Raw genomic sequence first — 7546 nt, 5'->3', positions numbered from 1 at the left:
GAAAACTTTCAGCCTCCAGCAATCGCGCCAATCGCTGACTGAGGTGGCTTCTTTCTCAAACCAATATGGATGCCGACGGACATTTAAGTTTGACAGCTCAACAGGAAATCATACACTGGGTCAATGACAAAGTATAATCAAGTATGTTGTGCAGATCAAACAGTCACCATTCAACCTACACGCACAAGATTATATAAATTTGGATAATTGCAGCACCTTAACGCAGATTACGTGCTAAATGTTGTTGTTGTGATGTGCCAGATGGGACCAATAAGTAAATTTACAAAGATCTTGATCGATTGTTTTCTGATTCTAAAGAGGAAGAACAAATATGTAATAAAATGTAAATAGAGGAAGGGGGATGGGGGTACACTCACAGTGAATTCTCAGCAACAAATATGTTCCCATGTTCGTCAGATGCATGTACAGCAGAGTAAATCGGGGTTATTTCCATTTGTTCTTTCAAATATTTGCGAATATTGATACATATAAATGAATAAACTAAAGAACAGATTGTGTTGATAGGGGAATCAGGGCAGGGTCATCCCACAGTACGACAGCCTCTGTGGGAGGGGTGTAAAACATAATACACATTTTGGGCTAAAGCATCAGTTATCACAAAATACGCAGCTTCTACAGATTGCCCTTTGCATGGAATGTATAAAAAAGACTTTACAGGAAATGGCAAGGGTTATCCAAAATGGGTTTTATGTTCAGTACGTTGAAGCATCAAAAACCTATCACCATCCCACCCCCTGCAATAAGATATTGCCCCAAATGTTACAAAGTGACATCAAGTATGTGTATGTGAAATTTACTAACTTGTTTGTATGTTTGTTCATTTATCCATTTAAGAATGTGTTGCTTTGTTTTCTCTCATTTGTTTTCAGGTGATATTCGCAATACTTTGTCATATGTAATATGATATGGTTTATTCAAGTACATACGCTAAATACTGATCACCATGCCAGGGACCAATCATTTTGAGGCTGAACTTAGAGAATGATTTTTTATTAAATGCCATGATAAGATAATGATGTTTTTCTATCTAAACCATGCATGCTACCCAAAAGAAATTCTTTATCATTACTTTTGTCAATCTGATAAACTTGGTGTTGTCTTGAACACAACCCCAGCATGTGCTGACATTGACAGTGTAGCCATTCTTAGGAGCTCAAAACTCTCTTATCATTTGATAGACGTTTTACCGTCTTAACTTTACTAGATATCGTGAATTAAAAAGGACTCTCGCCATGCCTCCTTCTTTCGTGAAGCCATATATGACGGATTCTGTCTTTTAACTTATAGTTAAGAAACTGTGAAACTAAGATATTCTGTAATTATATGATTATATGATATTATATGATAAATGAAATTGTTTGTAGCTTTATTGTTGTTGCTTTGTGTAATGTGGGGTTTCGACACATGTATAAAAAACACATCTCTTTTAGCCCCAAGAAACAGATGGATAAATGCATATTTTTTCTGGAAGTCAGCTGAAGAAACTGAAAATAGAGAACATGGGAACCAAGACATGGGAAACCAAGGTGATTAAGGTATGGGTACGAACACACAGTAATATATACTAGAAATATAACATTCTTTAAATTTGTTTTATCAGTTCCCTAATATCAGATTGTAAACCAACCCCAGATAATACGACAAAGACAATCGTAAGTTATTTACATTATGAACCAAAACATAAATCGTGTATTTCATGTACTGGTAATCACACCAGCTTTCCCCATGAAAAACTGGTGTACAACAAGGAGAAACCTTGTCTCTCCTTCTGTTTACCATATTCTTTGATGATTTATAAAACACCCTTTTGTGAGTTGAACTACACCCATGTACAGTTCTCTCTGCTACAAATATGCAGGATGAGCAAAATATGTCAGATTTAATCACTAGGCATTGTGGGAAATCGAGGCTTAAGGTTAATGTTTCTAAAACTAAACTGATGATATTTGGAGGACCCAAACGTGATTACACACATAAATCTAGTATTGCTCAAGCCACTGTAGAAAATGTATCACTTTGCAAAAACATTCCAAATATGCCATTACAAAAGAAAATGTGGTAGAACAGGCAGCAAAGATCCCGTATTATGTCCGTCTGTCGTCATGTATCTCAGATATATCTGTTTGATACTTTCCATTAATATCTCCCTGGCTCTCCTCATAGCTTCCCTGTTTTCAGACAGCTTGATCTAACATACGTTTTCTTTCTTCAGATACAAGAAAGTGGATCCTTGTGTTATATGATTCTGTAGATTATTTTGCACCAGTACTCAAATAGTCAAGCTAGTGATCCAGCTCTAAAATATACTGGACAGCACTGATGTGCGCCCAATTAGCTGACATAGCCACAAACTAAGGGCTGGCTACCTGGAAACCGCTGAACGTTCCTATCGTGTTTCATTGAGGTCTGCAACACACAAACGGTGTTGCCTGAAACCCACGTAAAATCATTGCACTTGGCATTCCTTCCTTTGAAATAGGATTTAACATTCACCAAGTAACCAAAAAGATCCCATTGGATGTAACAGTGGTGTGGAAAGTTTCTGTTATGACCCAGACATACGTATCGAATCCAATTCAATAATCATATCAACTTTTCGAGTGTCTGTAAGGCCAATAACACTTAAGTCTCCCGAGATCGTAAGAAATAATTATCACAGCCTGTGTCTGTCGTTAACTGATGTTACGATTTACCATTTGGTTATGTGTTTGCTACTTCAGGTTTTGATTTGGGAATTTTGGTTTTGACTACATTGAAATATCAAACGAGAAAGTGCTAAGGCTGTGGCTTCGTTATACATTAGCTATTAGCACTTGTTGTCTGTTTTGATTAGCTGTTAATTATGTGTTACATATTTAAGTATCATGTCATCAGCTTAGCCTTGTCTAAAGAGCCCGTTTGTTTAATTTCTTTACCAAGGAATCTTTTTGTGAAATTTATAACCAATGGAATAATGATGCGTTTGTGCATTAAGATATTGTTGATATTATGTTGATATTGCATGCAATATTCCAACAGCTCCAGGTTTTGGTGTTTACATTTCACAACTTTTGAGGTACAATCGAGCGTGCTATTTTTGCCAGGATTTCAAAGAGCGTCATGCCAGAAGTTGCTCAGAAGTTGTTTGATCAAGGTTACATAATTCAAGGCCTCAGTAAAGCTTTCAAGAAGTTTTATATTTTTATGGTAGACATGTGGAGGAAATTTCCAAGTTTGATGCATCAGTGACAAAAATGATGTCCGATGCAATTCCCTATTTTGACTTATACCATACGTTCCATAATTATTTCAGGTGAACAATTGACTGGACTTTGCATATGTTTATGACGGGTGCCACCGGTGGGCAGGATACACTCACCTTTTCGCGAACACCTGGTATATTAACTTTTTCATAGTAATTCATAAACACATGCTCTGTCATCGTATCGCATGGGGACAATCACGGGGTTGTCTGGTTCAGACCCGATTTGTTTACAAACAACATCATACAGCTGTAATACTGCTGAAACAAATATCTGCTCATGATATAGTCACAATTGTACAATCGACTCTTGTCAGAGATTTCTTATGAATGTAAAAAGGTTTTTGTCGCTTCTATTATTATGTTGTTTCGTACTCTCACTCTGTTAGCAATTAAAATTACAGCTACATCTTCAACCTGAAATGTATTTATCTGTGCTATCAGAAAAATCATAAATGAAATCTTAGTAAATTTAGAAATTCATTAGTAATTTCAATGTAAATATGTGTCTTAAAGGTGAGTGAGTGAGTGAGTGAGTGAGTGAGTGCACACCCACAGCCCCATCGTAAATGTAAAGATATTGATGTGGTGAATAGTGAATGCTTCGGTTACCAGCACCAGACAGGTGGAATTGAAGGTGAATTCCACGTGTTATGTAAGAGTTACAAATATTCCAATTTATGATATACACTTATATTTTTCGTGAATACTCACTACATATATAGAACGTAAATGATGAACGTTATCAGCTTATAAAATATTCATTTTTATGTCTTTCAGTGGTAACTTACATACAATATGTTTTAAATATCATATTCAAGAAAATGATATTCCTGTATATTCACGTGGCAATTTATTATGATTTAGCATCAGTCGTACTTTATGGCCATAACGATGAATAAACCTGCTCCGATGTGCCTGTCTGTCTGCAACTTCGCAAAAGCAAGATGCCTGATACTGAGGGGAAGTTATATGTCGTCCCTTGCACAGGCCCTCGTGTCTTTGCGAGGATTAAAGATGTTAAAAACACATAAAACATTGACAGACAGACAGACAGACAGACATGTTTATTCAGTAATTTAGGCACAAGGCCCATAATACATACATTAGGCAAAAGTAAATACATACTGATTAAAGCTGAGTATAGTTTAGTATTGATTTGTTTTACAGTTATTCATTCCTTCTACTGCGAACTTGTGAAAGATATTTTCTCAATGATTTTAAAATATGTATATTGTCTGATGACAACAATCGGATGAAGGTTTCAATTGTCGGTGGTTGAGTCAGATGTACAGCACCGAAACTGAGTTATGATTTTACGTTGATTTGGTAGCAATTCACTGGTTAAATATGGTTCGACGCTTAGAGATGATTTAAATTGTGAATAGTATTTACATTTGGGTGACGAAAATAGTGATGCATGCCAGTTTTGAGTGAAGCAGTCATAGAATCTCTGTTTAAAAATTTCCATGAATGTGGATATACAGCCTATGTCTTGAGATATCCATAAGAAACCAAATCAATATTGGAATAATATCAACCTAATATGAGAAGACCATGTTGTTTTACCATTATCATCGAGAGTTTTCATCATTAGATATGCCTGATAAGGAAGTCTGTTTCGTGGAAGCTGTATCAGTCTGCACCAGTACTTGACCGCTCTTGAGATATATTGATACTGGAGGGAGCTCTCCCACACTCTCCCAGAACCATGTTGTTGTTGGTAGTTTTACTATCTTTGAGAAATGTCTTGCAAAATCTGGTGTGCACAGTTTCAATAATTTTACAGTAGCTTGTTCCCCATATTTCAGATCCGTAACAGAGTATTGGTGCAATCATAGAGTCAAATATCTTAAACAATTCATGATGGTTAATATATCCAAAACATTTTTGATAATTGTTGATAGAAAATATGGCCTTCCTCGCCTGAGACGATAAACAGGTTTTCGCTTTTGTCCATGATAATCTTGGAGTAAACACAATACCTAAGTATCTATACATATTAACAACCTCAATTTGTGTTCCATTTAAAAACCACTTCTCATAATCCTTGAGCGGACCTCCATTGCGAAATACCATTATTTTAGTCTTTTTCAGGTTCACCTTCATTCCAGTCTCTGCACAAAACTTTTCAACAACATTAATTTTCCTTTGGAGCTGCATAGCACTGTCAGATACAGATGAGACATCATCAGCAAATAGGAGAGAATAAACATCCTTGGCTTGTGAAGATATAAAGATACCTCTTCCACCATCATTCTCCAGCATTTGTGATAGTTGATTTATAAAAATAATAAAAAGTGGAAGCTGCACCAGGAAGATCAATAGAACAATATAGAGGGAAATGGTTTGACGCGTCTCTTTCATGAATACCAAAAGAGCTGAAATAGGGGAATAGATCAGTACTTGCTAGGAAGTAATCCACAACACTAGCACCATTATGGGTCACACAGGTGAAGTTGCGTTCCTTATCATCAAACAACCTTCCATTCAAAGCATGTAGACCATGTGTACAACACATTTCGCTGAAAGAAAAAAATCAAGCGAATTTATAAAGAATTGCAGATTTTGCAAGCGTTGACCAATCAGAGGGCTTGCTTCGACCACACCCCCGTTTTGTGCGGACATATCGCCATCCATTTGTGTCAAGATCGTTTAGTTGAGTGTCAAAATCGGGTTTCAATCGACTTGCAGAAATAGCAATAAACAATAAAGAATTGGAAGGTGTCATCAGTGGTGATCGATAGGCCAATCATCCATGATTATGTTTACATTAAGTTTTAATCGATTGCATGCGATGGTAGCGTAGCGATCAGCAAAGCAGGCGGATAGGGTATACCGAAGTGTCCGGCCTTGTCATGATGTATTGTACTGTCTAGCATTTCGAGTCGGGGGTCATCTAAAAAAAAAAAGGTTTTTTAAATCTTTAATCTTCGCAAAGACACGAGGGCCTGTGGTGTGACTTGGTAACATGTAATGTCATACAAATATACCCCCTGCAACAGCTGACAGACAGGAATTGATCAAAGATTATTAAAACAATTCAGAAGGTACATAAGCTCAGTTCGAGACCAGGCTCGGTGCTGTTATGATTATGTTTAGAGACAAAACAGTATGTTCCGCACAGGACATCTTTGGTCAAAATTATTAACTTAAATATATAGTTTTTCTAAAACAATACAATGTTGTGGCAGTCAATTTGTGTATTTGTCAACCGTCTTAAGCAAGATAACTCCTGTATGGTACACAAGGGCAGCTGGAAATATGGTTGATGTTCACGTTGCAGTCCAGAGGGCAAAAGAGGCCGGACAGCATGTCGACGAGTCATTCTACGGAAACAGGACTGATACTCGAGTAACCTTTCACCGGTATCCAAGTCACAGCCGATGCCATTCAGTGTGTGGGACACCCACCACTTGTAGTGCTCTAACAACGTTACGTCAGTCTGTTTCTCAACTATGTAGTTGATTTGAATGACTTTTGCGGAGCAGCAAAGACTGTTACTATATATCAACGACAAAGTGTCATTGCATTGTTGTCAGAAATTGGGACCTTTTGGTAGTATATGTACCTCGATATCAGAGTGTAAGATGTGACTTTGTGGCAGCACCTGAACCTCGGTATCAGAGTGTAAGATGTGACTTTGTGGCAGCACCTGAACCTCGGTATCAAAGTGTAAGATGTGACTTTGTGGCAGCACCTGAACCTCGGTATCAGAGTGTAAGATGTGACTTTGTGGCAGTATCTGTGCCTCGGTATCAGAGCGTAAGATGTGACTTTGTGGCAGCACCTGAACCTCGGTATCAGAGTGTAAGATGTGACTTTGTGGCAGTATCTGTACCTCGGTATCAGAGTGTAAGATGTGACTTTGTGGCAGTATCTGTACATCGGTATCAGAGCGTAAGATGTGACTTTGTGGCAGTATCTGTACCTCGGTATAAGAGCGTAAGATGTGACTTTGTGGCAGTATCTGTACTTCGGTATCAGAGCGTAAGATGTGACTTTGTGGATGTATCTGTTCCTCGGTATCACAGCTTAAGATGTGTTTTTGTGGCAGTATCTGTACCTCGGTGTCAGAGCGTAAGATGTGACTTTGTGGCAGTATCTGTACCTCGGTATCAGAGCGTAAGATGTGACTTTGTGGCAGTATCTGTACCTCGGTATCAGAGTGTAAGATGTGACTTTGTGGCAGTATCTGTTCCTCGGTATCACAGCTTAAGATGTGTTTTTGTGGCAGTATCTGTACCTCGGTATCAGAGCGTAAGATGTGACTTTGTGGCAGTA

The sequence above is a fragment of the Haliotis rubra genome, unplaced genomic scaffold (genome assembly GCF_003918875.1).
Source record: "Haliotis rubra isolate DU_JTF1 unplaced genomic scaffold, ASM391887v1 Scf701, whole genome shotgun sequence".
NCBI lineage: Eukaryota > Metazoa > Mollusca > Gastropoda > Lepetellida > Haliotidae > Haliotis > Haliotis rubra.
The sequence above is the reverse complement of the archived record's forward strand: the minus strand, read 5'-3'. Positions refer to the sequence as shown.